The sequence below is a fragment of the Pinus tabuliformis genome, chromosome 3_2 (assembly GCF_031772625.1).
Source record: "Pinus tabuliformis cultivar Carrire ecotype Pingquan chromosome 3_2, CPIR1, whole genome shotgun sequence".
Lineage (NCBI taxonomy): Eukaryota > Viridiplantae > Streptophyta > Pinopsida > Pinales > Pinaceae > Pinus > Pinus tabuliformis.
In genome coordinates, this window is record NC_142302.1 from 1,092,150,377 (window position 1) to 1,092,173,812 (window position 23,436).

General features: G+C 40.7%; 1 protein-coding gene across 2 annotated transcripts in view; it reads right to left on the reverse strand.

Moving 5' to 3' along the window:
- The window catches only part of LOC149184478 (SNARE-like superfamily protein), a 240,074-nt gene that overhangs the window by 95,484 nt on the left and 121,154 nt on the right, over positions 1 to 23,436 (reverse strand). Inside the window, exon 1 of one of the 2 annotated variants that reach the window (XM_089417517.1) lies at positions 20,994 to 21,430. The exons of the other annotated variant lie outside the window; for it this stretch is intronic. The gene's annotated coding sequence lies outside the window, so the exon portion shown is untranslated. Of the gene's footprint in view, positions 1 to 20,993; positions 21,431 to 23,436 lie in introns of those variants that run through there. 2 annotated transcript variants of the gene reach the window in all.

The window sequence follows — 23,436 nt, forward strand, 5'->3', positions numbered from 1 at the left end:
CATGCCAAGTTATTCTTGACAGCACCAACTACTTCCAATGGTGGTCCTACATTGTGGATTTACTTAGAAGGTCTCTACAGAATAGCCTCATGCCAAAAAACCAAATCGAAAGATGAAGATAACGCAGCTAAATGGAAAAATAGGCAAGATCAAGCACGAGGGTTGATAGGGATGTCTATTTTTCCAGATCTTAGATTCCATATTGCAGAACTTGATACTCCTAATGAAGCAATGAAACAGATTACTAAAGTTTTTGGAATTAAAAATGAACTTAAAGCCCATCAACTCGAAAATGAGTTGCTTACATTGGACCCCAATAATTTTTCTTGCATTGAAAATTTTTTGTCCAAAGTTCAAGACCCTTAGACTTCTCTTGGAAGGTGTTAAGGTTAAGAAAGGAGATAGTAACCTTATCTATTCCATTCTTACTAAGTTGGGACCAGCCTACTATGTGTTTGTTTCCACCTTCCATTCTACAAGAGAAGCCTTCATTTCTCAAGGACAAGCCTACAAGTCCCTTCCTTTGATTCCTTTTGTGATTCTTTAATAAGACAACAAGAAAAACTCTTACACCTTGGTCTTCTTAATCTTGGAAACTCTTCTAAGAAAGCGTTAGCTGCCCAGCAGCAACCAAATTCAAAGAATCCTAAGAAGTTGTATCCTAGAAGGAACGGTCCTAAACCAAACAAGGGTCCTAAGCAATTTCAGCCTCAAAATGAAAAATCATTTCAACAAAATGATAAGACAAATAAAAACAAAGGGAAGAAAACTGATAGACATTGCAACTTTTGTAATCAAGATGGCCACTTAGAATCCAAATGCTTTAAGAAGATGGAAGCCTTGGAAGCAGCAATGAAGAAGCATAACATCCATTTGGAACACTCTTCAACTTCAACTTCATCTTCAGGAATAGCACTTTCTGCATGTGGTTGTCAAGCATCTCGGTCTGGCTATGCACTAAATGTATCTTCTTCTTCTCATTCTCATGAGTGGCTCATTGATTCTGGAGCTTCTTATCACATGGCCAAAAACAAAGCCATGTTTTCTTCTTTAAATGATTGTAACACCAAAAATATATATGTTGGTGATGATAGATCTCTTAGTGTTGTAGGGACTGGAACTGTTCATATAGACAATGGTCAATTTAATGATGTATTATGTGTTCCAACCTTATCCTGCAACCTTCTATCTGTATATCAGATAACTCATTCAGGTGAAGGTAAAATCGTTGAATTTTCACCTCACGATGTTGTAATTAAGGACCTAAGAGATCCTAGACAGATTTTAGATACTGGCAATGTTGATGATTCTACAAGGTTGTATAAGTTTCACAACTTTGGGTCATCAAATCTTCCCTCGGTATTTGTTGCTCATAACGATGAAGTGAGCAAACTTTGGCATGAGCGATTTGGTCACTTAAACTATTGCTCCCTTCAGAATCTATGTAAAGAAAATATGGTGACAGGTCTTCCAATGGTATCTTGCAGAGATGGTGTTTGTTCCGGATGTGTATTCGGAAAACATCATCGAGATAGTTTTGAAAAACGTGCCTCTTGGCACGCCTCAGCCCCTTTACAGCTTGTGCATAGTGATTTATGTGGTCCACTTCCAGTTGTTTCATTCTCTGGCTACAAGTATTTCTTAACTTTCATTGATGATTTCTCCAGACGCACTTGGGTATACTTCTTAAAACTCAAGAGTGAAGTATTTAACATGTGCTTGGCCTTTAAAGCCTTTGTTGAAAAACAATCTGGACATCAAATTCTTAAGCTAAGATCTAATAATGGCGGAGAATATGTTAACAACAAATTCATCAACTTTTGCACTGACTGTTCCATATACTCCACAACAAAATGGTGTAGCTGAAAGGAAGAATCGCACCTTAAAGGAAATGGGTAATTGTATGCTTCAATCTAAGGGACTTGGTCTTAATTTTTGGGCAGAAGCAATTAACTGTGCAAATTACATAATAAATCGCACTCCTACTAAGGTTTTAAAGAATATCACTCCAGAAGAAGCATGGAGCTCAATTAAACCAGATGTAAGTCACTTTCGTGTTTTTGGAAGTGAAGCATGGGCCCATATTCCAGATGAGAAGCATAAAGCTTTAGAACCTAAGAGTGAAAAATGTATTTTTGTTGGATATTCTAAAGATGTCAAAGGATATAGACTTATTCCACTTAAGTCCAAAAATGTTATCATTAGAAGAGATGTAAAGTTTGCTGAAAATATATCGGCCTACGAGCCTAGTTCGGCGGATGTGCCACCTCTCCCTATCTCTTCTACTTTTGAAAATATTTCTTCTTCAGATGATGAAAGCGAGGATGACAATCCTCCCCCACCTTCTCAGGATCCTCCTTCAGCTCCTCAGCTTCCAAAATGGGTCCGTGCTACTCGGGATGCAGCAGGTGATCTTGTCGGTGATCCTACAGATCAGCGACGTACACGTTCTCAGTTCGATAGAGCCTCTTCTTTACTGGCTCAAGCTTCAACGAATTATGATCCTAACACCTTTGCAGAAGCTTCAGGCCATCCAGATTGGGAAGCAGCTATGAATGAAGAATATCATTCATTATTAGCAAATGATACATGGGATCTTGTTCCTCTACCAAAGGGACGAAAACTTGTTAGATGCAAATGGGTTTACAGAACCAAGTATGGACCAGATGGCAACGTTGATAAACATAAAGCTCGTCTTGTTGCTAAGGGTTTTTCACAAGTTGAAGGCATTGACTATACTGAAACCTTCTCCCCTGTTGCCAAAATGAACTCCATCCGCCTTGTTCTTTCCCTTGCTGCCTCTTTCAAATGGGAAGTCCATCAGATGGATGTTAAATCTGCCTTCTTGCATGGGGACTTGCATGAAGAAATCTATATGGAACAACCTATTGGCTTTATACAAACAGACTCCAGCCTTGTATGTCGGCTTAAGAAATCCCTTTATGGTCTCAAGCAAGCTCCTCGAGCTTGGTATGCCAAAATGGATAGCTTTCTTTTAGAATCTGGCTTATCTAGGTGTCATTCTGACAATACTGTCTACACCAAGAAAGTGGGCAAGTCTCTTATCATTCTTGTTCTTTATGTTGATGATCTTTTCCTGACTGGTAGTGATCCCAACCTTATAAAACATGTGAAGTCTAGCCTTAAAAGGAAGTTTGAAATGACAGACTTAGGACACTTACATTATTTTCTTGATCTTCAAGTCTTGCAATCCAAGGAAGGTATTTCCCTTTCCCAGTCCAAATATGCCTATGATATTCTACGCCATTTTCACATGGAAGACTATAAGCCAACCCTCCCTTTCAGTCCAAACTTTCAGTCACTTGTACTTCTCCTGAAGTTGATGCTACCTTATACCGTCAACTTGTAGGAAAACTTTTGTATCTAACCCATACTCGTCTTGACCTTTCCTTTGTCGTTGGCCTTGTTGCTCGGTTTATGCAAAACCCACATGAAAGTCATTGGAAAGCAGCTAAAAGAATATTTCGTTATGCTCAAGGTACAGTTCAGTTTGGGATTTATTACAGTGCCGAAGCAGCTCCTCTATTGGTTGGTTTCACTGATTCCGATTGGGCTGGTGACCCTGATGATCGAAAGTCTACTGCAGGTTATGTGTTCACTCTCGGTTCAGGACCTATTACATGGGCTTGCAAGAAACAAGGTGCCATTTCTCTTTCTTCAGCAGAAGCAGAGTATCGTGGTGCCGTAGAAGCTAGTAAGGAAGCCTTGTGGCTTCGTCAGATTTCGTCAGAGTTTGGCTTTCAGCAGCAGCATCCGACTACACTTTGGTGTGATAATCAAAGTGCCATTCAACTATGCAAAGATCCAGTCCAACATCAGCGCAGCAAACACATTGAACTGCACATGCACTTCATCAAAAAGCTCATTCATGACCATGTTCTTGAAGTACAATATTGTTCAACAAATGATCAAGTTGCAGACATCTTTACAAAGGCTCTCACAGAGGCAAAGTTTACTAAACTTCGATTTATGGTTGGAGTTCAGGAAGTTGTCACTAAGGGGGGATAGGCTCTAGTGCCTCCTTCCTTCTCCTATTGTGTCATATTTGTACATCCTTCAATCCTATCCCAAGTTGTTCTTAAGGGGGGATGTTAGGATATTCCGACACATAGGAAGTAGTTAAGTATGACTTGGTCTAGTGTAGAGTTAGGTAAAGTGTGTTTCTTTACTATGTACTTTTGTAACTTACAATCTGACGGTCACGATATGTAGTGATCCGACAGTTCATTCTCTCCTCGGTATTACCGACACTTAATCCGTGGCTTAACACCCGATTGGTTCATGATCTCTATTTAAAGAGCATGGAGGGTCATTTGTAGGTTAACCCGTTCATGAGCGAAGCTTATGTAAATTTTCATTCTTTTATTAATATATTGCCTGAAGTGGCCGCATTGGCTCAGGTCGTGGACTGTTTCCCTCTTTGAGGGTTTTAACCACGTCAAAAATACTGGTGTATTGATCTGTGATCTGTTTGTGAGCGGTGTCCTTTGGTGTTCTGTCTGAGGAACTTACCCTGTAAATTCCTACAGCACTGAGCATGAAATTTTGTTTGATGGAACCTACATAGAAAAATACCTCAGAGTGTACATCATTAAACGATGCAAGAGAAGATTTACAGCATGAAAGTGTCCTCTTCGTTTCACGCTTATCACTTAGAAGTTGTGCCCACTACCAAAAAATACTCATATGCAAAAGCCTAGAGACTTCGACGTTCTTATTGCCTTCAATGTAAATAACCATGAAATTTATAGTTGAATGGCATTATGTTCATGTCTTATAGCCAACATAAGCAAAATATTCTAATCATTAAGGATTCAACCCATAACAAAGTTTCACATAATATTGTATTGATGTTAAATTGAATGGCATTATGTTCATATTTTATGGCCATAAGCAAATGTCCTAATCTTATCTAATGCCAAAATTTAACATAATATTGCATTTGTGTTAACATGGGCAACAAGGTGAGTTGATGAAAGTCTTGGGTTTTTATAATAGGATTCATGTTCAAATATACAATGAATATGCTAGGTAAATAAGGTTGGGAAAATGCTGACATGGAATTTATAACTTGTTAAAATTGGCAACTAGGGCCAAACTCCATGTTGGTCATCTTATTTGTGGCAGCTGATATTTTTCTTGGATTCCTCTCATCGAGAGGTGTAAGATTGATCTAAAGATCGTCCGATTCCGACATGTATTTATGGAGATATGAATTTATTTGTATTATTGACAATTTGTCAAGGCCGGCCAGCAACCAAATTACCCCAACTTATCCTCAACGTTGCATTATAAATAGAAGATGTCTTCAAGTCATTTGACACATTCATCTCTTGTGATCTCTCTCTCCACTCGTTTGGGTTTTGGTGGAAAGAGAGGTCTAAAGGAAAGAGCCCTAAGAGCCCTAAGGAGAAGCACTATACGCTATCCTAAAGGAGTTCAAGCCTCAGTAAAGAGAGGCTTCTATCCACAGTTTTGTTGTGCCCTAGCTGCAGTCCTAAAGGAAGGAGATCTAGCCGCACTTCTAGAGAAGAGACCATGCCCTAATACACAGTCCTAAAGAATCCCTAGTCGTAGTTCAAGAAGAGCCCTAAAGACGCAGCTAAAGAGAGAGCAAAAGAAGACCTAGCCACAGATCTAAGAGGCTCCTATCCGCAGCTAAAGAGGCTCTAATCCGTAGCTAGAGGGAGGCCCTAATTCTGCAGCAAACTAACCCTAATACGCACAACAAGCAAAGGATTGGACAACGAGGAATGGAAGGTTCTTTTGGGCAGGCTGAGGTGTTGTCTTGAGGGCAGCATTCCTAATCTTGAAGGCCGGGGGTGAGAGGACTGTCTCAGAGCCTTGTTGAACGGTGAACAGTCTTGTTAAGAGAATGCCATGGTCATTTTTGGGAGACAGGTTTGTGTGTTGGGCTTGAAACTACCCTAAAAGAGCAGCGTGGAGGGTAGCACCCTATTGGAGGACAGTCGCAGTAAGAGGAAGCAATTTTGGGTTTGTTTGAGGGTTGTTACGGACTGTGGTTGGGTGCCCTAACTAGTCCAGAATTGCAGCAGACTAATTACCCTAGAACAGTGAGCTAGTGCACACATTCTAAAGTGTATCTTGTATGTGTTGAGACCAGTGTTGCACGAAGCGCCCCCCCCCGGTTCGAAGCTCCGAAGCGCGTCCCGTACGAAAGCGCCTAGGAAGCTTCATCGGAAGCGGTGCTTCCGAATTCGGAAGCGGCGCTTCGGCTTTTTAAGCCGCTTCCTGGAATTTCCGAAGCGCCGAACGGAAGCGCCGCTTCCATGCCTCCGAAGCGCGCTTCGTACGGCGCTTCGGGCCTCAAAAGCGCGGCGCTTCGGAGCAGGAAGCGCACGCTTCCGTACGCTTCGGCCAAACAGGGCGCGCGCAAGGGAAAAAGACACTCTTTTTTTAATTTTTTTTTGAAGTTATGTTAACTCAGCATTAAGAGGGTGGGTTAGGGTGAGGTTAGAGTGAGGTTAAGGTGAGGAATGAAAAGAATAAAGCCCCCATTCATTCCTCATTTTCTCACTTTGAGTTTATGAGATTTGGAGAAGAGAAGAGAGGAGAGGAGAAGAGAAGAGAGGAAAGGAGAGGAGAAGAGAGGAGAGCTTGGAGGAGTGAAGAAGGAGGAGGAGCTTGGAGGACTTCATCTACAAGAGCTAAAGAGGTAAGTTCAAACCCCAAACTCCCTTGTTTTTTTGACAATTTTTTTGTATTTTTCTCCTCCCTCTCCTACTCTTTATCATTGTTTCTACTTTCTCCTTTATTTACAGGTTGTCCACCACCTATATCCATATTCCAAGATGGTGTTCTTTTGGCTTCTATGTATCATTCCACTCTTGGTTTTAATGATGGCAAAGGTGAATAGGAATAGAAGGGAAGAAACAAAAGAGGACAGTGGTGATGGTCCCAATAGGAGTGACCCAATGTATGATGAGGAGGAAGGGTTTGAAGAGGAAGGGGATGAACCTGAAGGGGACACTGAAACACAAGATGGGAAAGCTACATCAACACCCTTGTGGAACTATGTGACCAAACTTGATGGGGGAAAGGGTGGTGGATCTTACAAATTTGTGTGCCCTCATGGTTGTCATGGAAGAAAACCATATTGTGGTTCACCCCCTGAGGAGGCATCTTTGTGGGGTGCTGGACAGTGATGAAAAAAAGGGTCCTGTGGGGGTACAAATTTGCCCAAACATTTCAACTGAAGAAAGAAGAAAATACATCCAAATAGAGATGGCTGCACAACAAAAAAACAAGAAACAAAAAACTCATTCTAAATCAAGTGCAACCTCTAAATTTGGTAGTTGCTCATCTCCTCATGGTACTTCTGCAAGCTCTGGAGGTAGAAGAACAATAGGGGATTTCCTTAATGTTGCTGGGAGGGATGATGTGGATGGAAAGATAGTCTGTTTTCTTTGTGCTTGCGGTGTACCATTCAATGTGCTTCGCTCTCCCTATTGGCATGAAATGGTAAAGGCCATCAATGAAGCCCCAAAAGGATACAAGGCCCCCAACTATGAGAAAACTAGAACAGTGTTATTAGAAAGAGAAAAAGCTAAGGTTCAAAGAGCTTTGACACGTTTTACAAATGAGTGGGTAGATTCTGGGGTATCCATTGTATCAGATGGGTGGACAAATATTAGAAACCAACATTTGATAAATGTTCTTGGTGTTTCTTCTAGTGGTGCAGTATTTATTGCATGTCATGACTCCTCCTCCATCACTGCATCTGCACAAAACATTGCAGATCTCCTATTGAAATCAATCAAAGATGTTGGTCCGAATAATGTGGTTCAAGTGATCACAGATAATGCAGCAAATTGTAAGGCAGCAGGAAAAATTATTGAGCGTACTCATCCACACATCTTTTGGGTTCACACATTGAACCTTTTGATGCATGATATTGTGAAACACAAAGAATGTGGGTGGATTGCTGAGGTTTACAAGAGAGGGAAGCAGCTCATTAAATTCATCACAGGGCATACAAGGGTAAACTACTTCTATGGCACTTACTCCAAGTTGCAATTGCTTAAAATTGCAAAGACAAGATTTGCTAGTTATTACCTCACCTTTAGGCGGCTAGTGAAGGTGAGACAAGCTTTAACTAATCTGGTGTGTGCTGAAACATGGGATGAAATTAACACTGACATAGATGGTGCTAATGCAGTCAAGGACATTGTTCTTGACAGTTACTTTTGGGGACAGGTTAAATATGTTTTGCAATTCACTTATTACATGATCAAGTTTGCAGATTCAGATCGACCAGTAATTGGGGAGGTGTATGAGCAAATGGATAGCATGTTGGGGCAGATTAAAGACATTGTTGAGCCTAGAGATACCACCTTGTACAATTATATTCGTGTAGAGGTGGAAAACCGATGGGAAATGCTAAATGTTCCATTGCATGCATTAGCATATGTTTTGACACCTAAATACTATCATCCATCATGGCTTTCAACACCAGCACCTGGGGGGGGAAGCAGGAGAAAACCACACCAAGATCAAGAGGTTCACAAAAAATATATGGCTGCATTGAGTAAATTAATCCCTGATGAGGAGGAGGCTGCATTGAGTAAATTAATCCCTGATGAGGAGGAGGCTGCATTGGTACGGAGACAGGTGAGCAACTATACGCTCAACACTGGTCCATTTGGGAGCATGCATGCAATTAAAGATCGAGAGACTTTTTCTGCTCTTGAGTGGTGGAACATGCATGGAGGGGGTACTCCACTTCTACAGAGTTTGGCATTGCGGGTGCTATCACAGGTGGTAAACACTTCTTCTGCAGAGAGGTGTTGGAGCTCTTATTCTTTCATCCACAGTGTTAAAAGGAACAGGTTGAATTTAGACCGGGCAGAGAGCTTGGTTTATGTTCATTACAACTTGCGATTGTTGTCCCATTACTGTGAAGATGCAAAGTCTAATAAAGACTTGTTGATTTGGGACAAGAATCCAGAGGAGCCCAATTTGGAGGATGGAGTGTTGCGATTAGAGCAATTAGAGGATGCTCTTATCCAAGTATGTCCATTGTGGTATGAATTTTCCAATTTTCCCTTATAAAGCATTTCTCTAATTCATGTTTTTAATTTTTTTGTTAACTAGTGTTTTTTTTTTTGCATGAATTTTTTGAGCGATTCTAGGATGATGATGACCGTGTTGATATGCCACCCCCACCCCCATCTGGTCCCTTGGTTCCTAGGTTTCATGGTTCAACACCAACAGCAGGGGGTTCTTCTTCATCAGTTTCAGTGCCACGACTTCCACATGCACCATCTTCTTCATTGCCACCACGTGGAGGCCCGCCACCACGTTCTATTCGTGGTGGAAGGAGGAGAGATTAGTAGATATATTCACAATCTACTACTTTTTGTCATAGATTACTCATTAGACTTGTAGACTTGTGAATTTGAATTTTGAACCTCTTTGGCCTGGCAGTGACCAAGTGACATATTTTGTAAACATTATTATTTGAATTTTGGACATGACAAATGTTGACAGTTGCTCACTTGCTAGATAAATCATAATATGCTCTATGTTTTATGTTTTATAATATGCTTAAATGTTTTATGTTTTATAATATGCTTAAAAATTTGATGTATGTTTGTAATAGCTAGAATATAGATGATTGTTGTACATACTAGTAACTACAATGGAATCATGGATGCCATATCTATCTTGATTTATGCAAAAATATGCATGTTTTCATGTCTTCTACAATTAATTTGGTATTTGGGATGTTTGTTTTGAGTATAAATGCAAAAAAATAAAAATATATATATATATATAGCAGACACTTCCGCGGACGCTTCGCTTCCTATATTTTTGGAAAATGACGCTTCGGCGTCCCCGCTTCCAAAAAACGCTTCCGCTTCGCTCCCGCTTCGTGCAACATTGGTTGAGACAGTTTGATGGGCAACTTGTAGGAGTCCTTAGGACAGCTAGTTTGCTGACACTGTGGAAGGTTAAGGGCTGCCTATTGTGTCCTAACCAGAATTGCAGGAGCAACTAGCTATCAGAGGAATGTTGCATCAGTGTTATGTGAAGGATCTCCTTGAAGGATTTACTTTAGCACTTTCTGTGATTGGATTCAGGGCTGCATCTTTGAATAGTCAAATTTGCAGAATGATGGACTTTCTACTGCTGTCATAAATATCAGTTTTGTATATTTGTACTATCTCTCTCTATGCTGAACTATTGAAGAATATAAGAAGATTTGATCAAGGGTTTCCCCACATTGGGGTTTGTCCCTAGCTGGTGCCACATCTTGTGTCCTCTTGTCTTGGCTTGTCTTCTAATGTTTATGTTTATGTTCTATCTACATTTTACTATCATGCTGATGTGATTGCTAGTCTGAATATTGACATTGGGCTAATATGAAAAATTGAAGTAAATTGCTCTAAGCATAGAACATACCAAAAATTTAACATGGTATCAAAGTTGAAGTGAAGACAAAGCCCAAGCACGAGTGAAAGAGCAATCACCGAAGGCAGTTGGAAAGGACAAAAGGCTCAATGGGTTCCTCATCCCTCTTCCCGGCTTAAGACAAGCTCCGTGAAAAGTCTGACTATCACAGATGGAAGATGTCTCTTGATCTAACATTGGAAGAACAAGAAGTGTTGGATTATGTGAAGGGTAAAATCCCTGAGCCTCCATCAAATGCACCGGCTGCTTCAAAGAACAAGTACACCAAGGGTGAAGTCAAAGCAAAGAAGATTATCAGAGATTCCATTGACAAGCGTCTCGTGGCCTACATCTCTAATTTGAACACCTCCAAGGAGATCTACCACAGATTGGTAAGCATGTTCAAGGTTAGTGATCCTAATCAAATTTTTGTTCCTCAAAAATAAGTTGAAGGATATTAAGAAGGGCAAGGATGAAGATATTCAATCCTACGTCTTAAGGATCACCGAGATCAAGAATGATCTTCTATCAATTGGAGAAGTCATTCCTGACAGGGAACTTACTATCACTACCTTTGGAGGACTCCCACCTGAGTGGTATATATTCAGAACCACTAATCTCAATAATGATCGAATTCCAGGGTTTGAAGAATTGATGTCGAGATGCATTCAAGAAGAAACCAGCATGGTGGAGCAAGAAATGCCTTCTAATAGAGGCAACCCTACTGCTTTTTCCGCTCATGCCAAAAGGAGAAATAATGCAGGGTTTAAAGGTCATTTCAATGGAAAGCCTGGATCTAAGGGAGGAAGGAAAGGCAGATGCTTTGCTTGCAATAAGTTTGGCCACTATGCAAGGGAGTGTCCAAATAAAAGGGACACATCACATGATGATGATCGCAATCATTCCAGGGGCAACTTCAACGGAATGTCAGGTACAATGGCAAAGGGAAAAGGAATGCAGGACATCAAGGTCGACCCTCCAAGAAAGCAAGGAACTCCAGGTATGAAGAACCAAATGTTGTTTCTGATAAGCAAAAGGAGTATTATCTTATATCGAACCTCTCCTCTACCTCTCCTCCGGACACTTTGGGAAATTGGCTTATTGATAGTGGTGCTTCAAGGCACTTCTCTGGATACAAGGAAGCTCTCTCTAATTTGATAGAGAAGGAAACAAACTCGGAGATTATTCTTGGAGACAATGCCACCTATCCCGTAAAGGGTGTAGGGAATGTTACCCTTCAATTGAATCAAGGTAACACAATTCATTTACAAGAAGTTCTTTATGTACCTGATCTCAAAAAGAACATGGTGTCCATTTCGGCAATGGAAGACAAAGGTTACAAGGTGGCATTCATTGATGGAAAGGTACGTGCTTGGAAAAGGAATTTTAAAGATGCTTTTACTCTTGGATTCAAGGTTGACACTTTGTATCAAGTTGCAGGAAGTCCATTGGGGACCATGTCGTGTGACACATCTCTTCAATGGCACCGAAGGTCTACTCATCTTCATTGTAAGGCCCTACCCAATGTGAGACAAATGGTGACAGGGATGCCTGAAGTCAAAGAAAAGCATGAAGGTACATGTCCGAGATGTACTGAAGGAGAACTTACAAGGGGACCATTCCCCTCATGTAATAGCAAGACCACAGATATGGAACAACCCGAGGGGTTTAAGATTCATGATCGGGAATCTCATCTATGTAGGTTGAAGAAAGCTCTCTATGATTTAAAGCAAGCACCCCGAGCTTGGTATGAGAGGATTGATAGCTATTTGATGAAGTTGAGATTCACTAGGAGAGAAGTCGACCCAAACCATTGCTTTAAGGTTGTGGATGATAGACCTCTCATACTGGTACATTATGTGGACGACCTCTTTCTAACAAGTGCAGACCCTCTCATTTACAAACGTAAGAGGGAGTTGGATTCCAAATTTGGAATGGTGGACTACAAGCCTGTGACTACCCTGATGGAACTTAACTTTAAGAAGTTATACAGTAGTGTTGTCAAACCTGAATTGGGAAATGCCTCTAATTTTCGTCAACTCATAGTAGCATTGATGTTCTTGGTGAACTCTCGTCCGGATAGATGTTTTGTAGCTATCATGTTGAGCCAACATATGGTTAAGCCTCATCACTCTCATTGGATTGGTGCCAAGAATCTTCTGAGATATCTTTGGGGCACAGTCTCTCATAGACTAAGATACACTGCTGAAGCTATGAGGCTGCTTGGTTATTCTGATAGTAATTGGGCAGGTAGCATGGTGGATCGCAAAAGCACTTCTGAACGCTGGTTCTTTTTGGGTTCTACTTCGATATCTTGGATGAGCATGAAGCAGAAGTTGGTTGCTTTAAGCACGCTGAGGCAGAATACATAGCTGCGAGTATGGCCTCGTGTAAAGCTGCCTGGTTGGAGAACCCCTTCAATGAGCTATTTGGACACGTGCTTGAATCCACTGTGATCCTCTGTGACAACCAGAGTGGGATCCGATTATCAGAGAATCCCGTATTTCATGATCGCTCCCAGCACACAGACATCAAGTACCACTTTATCTGGGATATGGTACAGCGAGGAGCAATAAGGCTCCATCACATTGGGACTGATGTGCAGGTCGCCGATATTCAGATAAAGCCCCTGGGAAAGGTCAAATTCTTGACTTTTCGAGAACGACTAGGAGTCGTGGAGAGACCCTCTTCTGAGGGTCCTATATGATATGGACATTGAGCTCTCGGAGCTCCGGGGGGCTTGGGGGTTCTTCTTGGAGCGATGAGCAACCATAGGGTGAGTGGTTCAGCCTTCCCCTAGTGGTTTGCTATGTAGGCAGGATGAGTGGTTCATCCTTCTCCTGCTGAGACACAATCATAAGGTGAGTGGTTCAGCTTTCCCATAGTGATTTGTTGTGTACAGGGTGAGTGGTTCAGCCTTCCCCTAGGATACCCCATGGCGACATGTAAGCAGGATGAGTGGTTCATCATTCTCCTACTGAGACATCCTACCCATGCAGTCTGGGACTCATGGGAAGTACCTCTCATCTGGCCAATGAGCAGGGAAATGAGAATAGGGACCATAGTACTACCGATGGACGCATCGTTTACTACCGTACTCCCTATGCTAGGATGGTATTGATCTGGGATCAATTGAAATTGATTTCAGATCAGTAAGAGTGGTATGAGACACTCTCTTTATTTGGAACTGATTTCGGATCAGTAAGAGTGGTATGAGATACTCTCTTTATTTGGAACTGATTTCGGATCAGTAAGAGTGGTATGAGACACTCTCTTTATTTGGAACTGATTTCGGATCAGTAAGAGTGGTATGAGACACTCTCTTTATATGGGACTGACTTCGGGTCAGTAGAGAATGGTATGATACATTCTCGATCACTTCTTCTTCTTCATAGTTCAGCAGAGCATAGCAGTGCAGGGCATTGCATTGATGGCAGAGATAATACAGACTGGCAGATGGATTAACAGATGGAGTTCTCCCTAGTTGAGAGGGAGTGTTAAAATTAGCAACTAGGGCCAAACTCCATGTGGGTCATCTTATTTGTGGCAGCTGATATTTTTCTTGGATTCCTCTCATCGAGAGGTGTAGGAATGATCTAAAGATCATCCGATTCCGACATGTATTTATGGAGATATGAATTTATTTGTATTATTGACAACTTGTCAAAGTCGGCCAGCAACCAAATTACCCCAACTTATCCTCAACATTGCATTATAAATAGAAGGGGTCTTCAAGTAATTTGACACACTCATCTCTTGTGATTTCTCTCTCCACTCGTTTGGGTTTTGGTGTAAAGAGAGGTCTAAAGGAAAGAGCCTTAATTGCAGTCCTAAGGAGAAGCTCTATACGCTGTCCTAAAGGAGTTCAAGCCGCAGTGAAGAGAGGCTGCTATCTGCAGTTTTGTTGTGCCCTAGCCGCAGTCCTAAAAGAAGGAGATCTAGTTGCATTTCAGGAGAAGAGATTGTGCCCTCTAAGGAGACAGCAAAAGAAGACCTAGCCATAGATCAAAGAGGCTCCTATCCGCAGCTAAAGAGGCTCCTATCCGTAGCTAGAGGGAGGCCCCAATTCCACAGCAAATTGACCCTAATAAGCACAGCAAGCGAGGGATGGAAGGTTGTTTTGGGCAGGCCGAGGTGCTGTCCTGAGGGCAGCACTCTTGCTCTTGAAGGCCGAGGGTGAGAGGACTGTCTCAGAGCCTTGTTGAATGGTGAACAGTCCTGTTAAGAGAATGCCGCAGTCATTTTTGGGAGACAGGTTTGTGCGTTGGGCTTGAAACTACCCTAAAAGAGCAACGTGGAGGGCAGCACCCTATTGGAGGACAGCCGCAGTAAGAGGAAGCAATTCTGGATTTGTTTGAGGGTTGTTAAGGACTGTGGTTGGGTGCCCTAACCAGTCCAGAATTGCAGCAGCCTAATTACCCTAGAACAGTGAGTATTGCACACATTTTGAAGTGTATCTTGTATGTGTTGAGACAGTTTGATGGGCAACTTGTAGGAGTCCTTAGGGCAGCTAGTTTGCTGACAGTGTGGAAGGTTAAGGGCTGCCTATTGTTCCCTAGCCAGAATTGAGAGCAGTTAGCTACCAGAGGAATGTTGCATCAGTGTTATGTGAAGGGTCTCCTCAAAGGATTTACTTCAGCACTCTTTGTGATTGGATTCAGGGCTGCATCTCTGAAGAGCCATCATTTGCAGAATGATGGACTTTCTACTGCTGTCATAAATATCAGTTTTGTATATTTGTACTATCTCTCTCTCTCTGCTGAACTATTGAAGAATATAAGAAGATTTGATCAAGGGTTTCCCCACATTGGGGTTTGTCCCTGGCTGGTGCCACACCTTGTGTCCTCTTGTCTTGGCCTGTCTTCTACTGTTTATGTTTATGTTCTATCTGCATTTTACTATCATGCCGATGTGATTGCTAATATGAATATTGACATTGGGCTAATATGAAAAATTGAAGTAAATTGCTCTAAGCATAAAACATACCAAAAATCAACATAATTTATATGAAAAAGGACAAAAAGAAGTTATAAATATAAAAGAAAATGATAGAATCCTCTCTCCACTAGGAGATATCTTGAAGCGATAGCATTCTCCTTCACATGACTTAGGGAAATCTTTACAATGTTTCTTAGAATTTAATTTTATTGAATAATGTTCTTGTGTTGAATAACTAGCCATTGTCAGGGTTACACCAACTTTGTTGTAAGTTCTCATAGCTCTCATCATTGATATCTTCTCGCATTATCTCGTGTGGCTCTTCTATGATCCCTCCCCAGCTAATCCAAATAGACCCTTGAAGAATCAAAATGGTTGTATTGATTTCTCTGGTTGATTTTGTGCTGAAAAACTCTTGATTTTTCATACTTAAAAACGTGTTTTAGAAGCCATTTGGGAAGATGGTTTGGTGGTGTTACAGGTTAGTGTGAAAGGCTTCATCAAACCTTGGCATAACCCTATTTCCATGCCATGGAAAGACAAATGAGGACAAAGATATGAATGAAGGAAAGGAACTCATGCTCTGTGCTCCTCACAGAGATAAGGCTTGGAAGGAATAAGGCAAAAGGGTTATATGGAGGTCCACATGTGGAGTTGCAAACCATGTGGCAGTGGTACTGCAGATCATGCAAGGCTAGGTCATGCAGAGCTACCAGCATGGCAAGAAGCACATAGATGATGGCATTGGGGGTAAGGTAGGGGACAAAGTTTTACCTTTGCCTTCTGCATGCAATGTTGTTAAAAGCGCGATCGGGATTAAATCGGCGCCGGGAATAAAGCGAAAAAAATCGGCAAAAGCGGGAAAAAAGCGTTTGGCACAAAAATATTCATTTTTTTTCATTTTTTTTCAATTTTTTTAATATCTAAACCATCTACAACATAAAATAAATACATTGACACATAAATATGATAAAAAAAACTAATATATAAGATGTTTAATATCATTTCTAGCGCTAAAATCACACATAACATTGAATCATGTCCTGAATAGTAAGTCCTGAGTCCCAACTCAGCCTCAAAATATCAACAAAAAATATGATAATGTATCTCATCATGTCATAATGTCATATACAATAAAATGAAAGTCTAATCCTATTGATTTCCTCTGCCCCTCTTGCGAGAAAATGGCACAACTTTCTCTTTCCCTCTAGATGTAGAAGCTGGTGCCTGTGCTGGTGGAAATGGCAGTGGAGTCTGACGTGCTCTAGAAGCTGAAGAACTAGTAGTAGCAGCTACATGAGGCTGAGGTAGACGGAGACCACGTCCTCTACTGGTGGTAGTGGTAGCCCGGGTAGGCGGTGTCACCTCCTCCTCCTGCTCCTCCTCCTCCCCTGCTCCTCCTCCTCCCTCCTCCTCCTCCTCCCCTTCATCCTGCACTAACCAATCATCAGTGGGATCCATGAGAGGCCTCTCGGTCTCAACCCTCCATTCAGCAGTGGTGTCAATCCCATCCAATGAGATGGCTTCCGTATCAGGTGTCCTCTCTAGTTGTCTCACCCACAATCGAAGATTGTAGTAGACATAGACCATGTCATTAAGTCTATGGGACTCCAACCTGTACAAAGTTCATGAAATAATAATTAATAATTAATATTATAAAAAAAATATTGTTTAAAACTTTAATGAATTCAAAAATTTATTTGGAAATTTGCAATATTTTAAATGTTTAAGTGTTAACCTATTGCGCTTCTTGTTGTGTATTTTTTCAAATACACTCCAATTGCGCTCACATCCTGAGGAGCTGCATGTTTGGCTGAGGATGCGTACGGCAAGCTTTTGCAAAAGGGGTACTCTGCCACCATACATCTTCCACCATGTGTCTACAACAAAATTACAAATAAAATTTTAAATAAACATAAGAAAAAAATGGAATTTGAAGAGACAATGAAATTTGAAACAAAGTTACAAAGTACAAACTAAAAAATACCTGGCATTTTAATCGTCCTATCAGTGACAGCCATCTCAAAGCCAAATGTGCCACCTGACATCTTATATGTCTCAATTTGTCTAGAGATCTCTATACGTTGTTCTAGAGATCTCACCATCTTCTGGACACAGGTTAATAATCCTTCCACGACCTCAGCATCAAAATCAAACCCACATGCATAAGAAAATGCAGGGTTCAGGAAAAGCCCAGCACCATGAATGGGACGATGGAGTGTGTTGTTCCATCGCTCATCAATCACTTCCCATAGAAGGAGTTGTTTCTGAAACCATCATCTCCCTTATCATCATAGTAGGACCGAATGGCTTCTTTGGCCCTGTCCATGGCTTCATACAAATAGCCCATTGCGGGCTTCTCACCATCAACCAACCGAAGAACCTTTACCAAAGGTTCAGTAACGGCGCACACCTCCTGCACTCCCGCCCAGAAGTCTTCCTGGTATGAAACTAGTCTGCATACCGCCTCTCCTTCTGGTTTGCGGCTCATTGACGAAGCACGCCACTCCTCTGAAAGAAACATTCTCTTCAAATCCCACATAGAATTCAAAAGGGATTGAAGAGATATGAAACTCGTCGCAAACCCTGTAATGGCGGGAAGCACCAACTCTTTGTTGTTGGTGCATCTTCTCATCAAGCTAAGCACAGATGTATGATTGTAAATAAATTTTGTGATGCTTTTTGATGAGTCAACAATATCTTTGACAAAGGGAATTTTCCCTATGTCCTCTAACATCAAATCAATACAATGGGCAGCACAAGGTGTCCAAAATAAAGTAGGATGCCTGTCCATAAGCATTCTACCAGCAGCAACATAATTTGCAGCATTGTCCGTTATGACTTGGACAACATTTTCTGCACCCACCTCCAAAATAAACACATCCAGCAAATCACATAAAGTTCTTGCATCTTTGATTTGATGAGTTGCATCAATAGATTTGATAAACATAGTCCCCTTGGGACAACTAACCAAGAAGTTTATAAGGGTTCTCCCCTTTTGGTCAGTCCAACCATCTGACATAACAGTGCATCCTGTTTGTGCCCATGATGCCCTAAAATCCTCCAATCTTTGGGTGCAGTCACGCTTTTCCTCTTGAAGAATCCGGCCTCTGAAATCATGATAAGAAGGGATTTTGTACCCCGGGCCAACACTGGCAATAGCATCAACAGCAAGTTGGAAAAATGGATTATTCCTTACAATGCTGAAAGGAATATCACTCCAGAGGAGAAATTTTGCCATCAACCTATCAGCTTGTTCTTTTTCAGTTCTTTTTAGCATTGAACCGATAGTTGGTTGTGAACCAGGTGTGGTTCGAGGAACAAAAAATGATGATGCAGCTACCGGATTGACTGACGCTGCAGTAGAACCAGTGCCACTTGGTCCACTTCCTTCAGCTGACCTTCTTAGTTGCCTTTTGAGTTCTTCTTTGGCCTCTCTAGTTTGCTCTAATTCTCCCAATGCTCTCATGGCTCTTTGGATAAGTTCAGGATTTGTATTAGACTGCATGTCACAAAAGAACCAATAAGGTAAGGAAAAGGTGGCAATCAAATGAAATCTAACTCTGTGCTCCACATTAAAGTAACAAAACAAAGGAATAAGGCAGAAGAGACAAGCAAATGGTTTGTGCAGCATGAGACATGCTTGCCTCTACACAAATATTTCTACATAATATATAAGTACGTGCCCCCAAACTAGAAGTTCCCTGCCTAGTTAGCAAGCAACGTGGTCAAACACATGGCCCCTGCAACCAATCACAACGTGCTATATGGCAGTCTAAGGCTTAAGCAAAACAAAAAAAGATTGAATGTGACAAAATGTGAAAGGACTGTCTTTTTCTAGAGACTATAACTGGTTCCCAGGAAAAATTATTACAGAGGCTGTTGACCTTCTTAAAACCTTTTGGAATCAGACATAAAAGGGATAGCAGAGATGGAAGGTAGGTTCAGCCACTTGGCTGGGGAGGTTGGACTACAGATTCAACCAGTCACAAAGGAGATAATTGATTAACCATGTGATAGTTTGACACTAGAATTGCAGTGTGTAGAGTTTGAGAGAGCAACTTGGACAGCAGACTATTCACTAGTTCATGGTCACAAAATCATGATTCTACTAAGTGCAATTTTCAATGTCAAATACATTTCCCATAGAGCCTTGTAGACTAAAAAAGAATAATTTATAATAAAAAGTTAAAAACTATAGCAAGATAACCATTTCAAAGTTGGAGTTTTTCCCAAGACATGTTTTTCTAGGGTGTATCTTGTGTTTTTGTGTGTGAAACTGTATTATTATGATAGCATAGATTTGGCAAAGCAAACAAAATCTATGTTATATTACACACTTGGTTATTAAAGCTTTCCATTACAATTCTTTTCATTATGGTTTAAGATCTATGTTAGTGAATCATTTGGTCATGGGCCTCCAATTATGGATGATTGACACTCTTCTTCATTGCTTCTGCCCTCTCCTCACTCCACCACCTATTCCTCCCCAATATTACACCACTCCTCCCAACCATCACTTCCCCTCGATTCGCCTTGATGCACCTCATTTGCAGCCTCCTCACGCACAACCCCCTCCAAACTTCTCCCTTGACTCTTGTCCCTTGCCCAATTCATCCTTCTCCCAGAGACCTTTACTCCCTATTCTCCACACCCCGTGGGTGCCTTCACACCTTTGCTCACGCCCTCAATTTCAACCCTAACCATAACCCCACTACGAGTCCTCTTGGCCCCCCTATCTCTGTCCATGGGGCATTCATTTGAACGCTATTTTCCGTCCTTTTTTATCCTCACACATCCTATGGGCTTTCAGCATGTCGAGATAATGGCAACGGTAGACCCCTATGCGGCACAGGTTACGTCACTCGTTACAAATCTAGATCACTTTTGGGCTTGGTTGAGGAGCCTCCCTTGGTCCAAACATAGCAATAGTTAAACGAAACTGCATAAAAACAGTATTAACTACATATTATTACAATGCTTGTAGACAATTAAGTGAAAATTAGTCTACAAGAAGAATAAAGCCAGTGTTAAAATTATGTTTGAAATTTCACTTATATCTAGATATCAAAATTTAGCATGTTGTTGTCTCATAAAGCTAAACCCTGAGTGAGACATACAACAATCATGTCTTCAAATTGAAGGATTTCAAATACCAAAAAAAGAGAAGGCAAAATGAATGCAAAATGCAAACTTATTTTAAAAATGGGAAAATTTGATCTTTGGAGATTAGGGCTTAATAATCTTCCATTAGTTAATTCCACTTGCCCGAAATAATAACAAAAAATAGGGGAATCAGCATAGCCAAACCAAACTCACTTCAACCTTTCACAATTCACTAATTTCCTCCATGGTGGCCACTCTTATCGATGGACAAGGGGACAAGGACGGGAAGCACCGGCTGCTGGCTGAGTGGGTAGGTACCAATATATGAGGGAGAAGATCCAATCCATATTGAAATAACAGGCAAACTAACCAAAGAACAATTCAACAATGGAAATGGAAATACAAAATACAAAATAAAAAAGAGATAACCAGTTTCAACGCAATGCAACGCACACATCATGAAATTTAGTTTGATTCACAGGAGCTTGATGGAACCTACAAAGAAAAGAAAATACCTGAGAATGTACACCGTGAAAAGATGCAGAGGAGGATCTGCCGCTTTCCCTCTTTATCACTCAGAAGTTGTGCCCGCTACCGAAAAATACTTGAATGCAAAAGCATAGAGACTTAGCGAAAACAAACCATACAGTTGCGAAAAGATCTACGAAATCGGAACAGATCTCATTCACTAGCGAAAGTACGCAAGCCCAGAGAACGATGCTGTGCAACGGAAATTCGTCCCAGACTGGGAACCGGACCCCCTAAATAAAAACTCTTTCAACTCCTGTCTCTCTCTAAGGCAGACACCGTAAATAAAATCAAAGTTCACCTGCGCAAAGGATTCCAATAAAATGCATTAATCGTTCAATGGCATTAAGATGATGTACAGAAGCAAAATGTTCTAATCATAGGCATTCATCTAATAACAAATGTTGTCATTACTAAGCGTTCATCTTATAACAAAATGCACTCATCACAAAGGGTTCATCTCGTCTAGGTTAAGCCACTCTTTACCCATCTAGATCACTCTTAAATTTTGTGAATTGATTTGTCTTTTTGTGGATGATGGAGTGGTTAGTATAATGGGATGTTATCATTTTCATATGGTTGGGACAATTTTGGTTTATTATAATAAGTCTCAAGAAGTAGACTCTCCACGTCAAGGAGTTTCAGCGCTTGTTAAGTCATGAATTCTTAGTATATTTGGCTTACGGGTTGTTGGATATACTCTCTCCATGTCAAGAAGTTTCAGCTCTTGCTAAGTCATGAATTCTTAATATATTTGGCTTATGGGTTGTTGGATATACTCTTGGTGTTATCGGAGTTGTTGGATATACTCTTGGTGCTATAGTGGCAGCTACTAGATTTGATTTTGGGTCTCACCTACATTACTCCATGGAGTTACCAATTCACCATGGTAAAAAAAAAGGTGCATTGACTTGGATCTTTGTTAGTTGGGAAGATTCTCTTGAATCCCCAAACATCATGAAATTAGCTTGATTTATACTAGCTTAATGAAACCTACATATAAAAAATAAAAATCAAAACATGATAATGTACACTTTTAGAGGATGCAAAAAAAGATTTGCAACATGAAAGAGGAGTCCTTGTTTCATTCTTGTGAATCATAAGTTGTACCTGTTATCGAAAAATACTTGAATGCAAAAGCCTAGAGACTTGGAGGTTTTTGTCGCCTTCACTATAAGTAATCATGAAATTTATAGTTGAATGACATTATGTTCATGTTTTATATCCAACAAAAGTAAAATGTTATAATCACTAAGGATTTATCTCATAACATTGTTTGACCTAAAAGCACACCTATGAGATCCACATAAGTGATGCTAATATCAGTCCCCGTAACTTCTACCACCTTTACAGCTCACCCACTACCCCCAATCCCCTCAATACATAAGCCACTGACTCTGAACCCTGACCCTTAATACACCTAGTGATGCACCTAATCCACACAGGGACCTTACATACACATGCACTTAAATGTCATTTATAAGCAGTTAACTCAACTAAGTGATGCAACTAACCCATGTAAGTTCGTAACAAGCATAAAGGATAAACATAAGAGACACACCTACGCAATGCACATAAGAAAGACGCTTATACATCACACATAAGCAATGCACCTATGTGACCTAAATGAGCACATTAATATTTGGCATAATGATCATCATCTAACAATGAGCGATTATATAATGGATATTTTTCTATCATTAGGCCTTTGAAGCAATGCATAAGCTTATGCTTGATTGTTTGAAGGTGGTCCCATACCCCAAGCATAAGATAATTTTATACCTCCTTTAGGGCAAAAAAACATTCCCATGCTCGTGCCTCCCCTAGATTGCTCTTGGAAGTTCCATCAAAATAAAGAATATGAGAGGGTTGGGCTTTGAGCCATATTGCAAATTCCTCCTTAGGCAAACACAATTGTTGGACCTACTCATAGGAGGGGATCTATGAGGGGAAACATGTGTACAAGACGAATGGGGAATAGATTTCTATATCCATGCTATTTTCATTTCATCTAGCAACAAAGAATGGCTATTGCTCGAGAATTTATGAGACCAAAATTCAAAGAATAAAAAGAGAACATTAACAGCCACACTTTACGAAAGGAGTCTTTGATGCTTGAAGAAAGCCTTACCACGAAAAGTGTTTGTGTAATGATGATCCCATAAAACCAAAAATTCACTTCTAGAGGAAGGCCAGATTAATCTTGCCACCAAGGACTACAGAACAAATTTCCATAAATAATGAATGAAGGGACACTCAAGGAAACGATAATGGGTAGATTCATCTTTAGAAGAATAAAGAGGACATCGAAAGGGTCTGCAAATTCCCTTCTTTTTCAAATTTTTCGCAATTAGAATTTTACGACATATTAGAGACCAACAGAAAAATATTATTTTGGGAAGACTATTTGGAGTCCACACATTTTCCCAA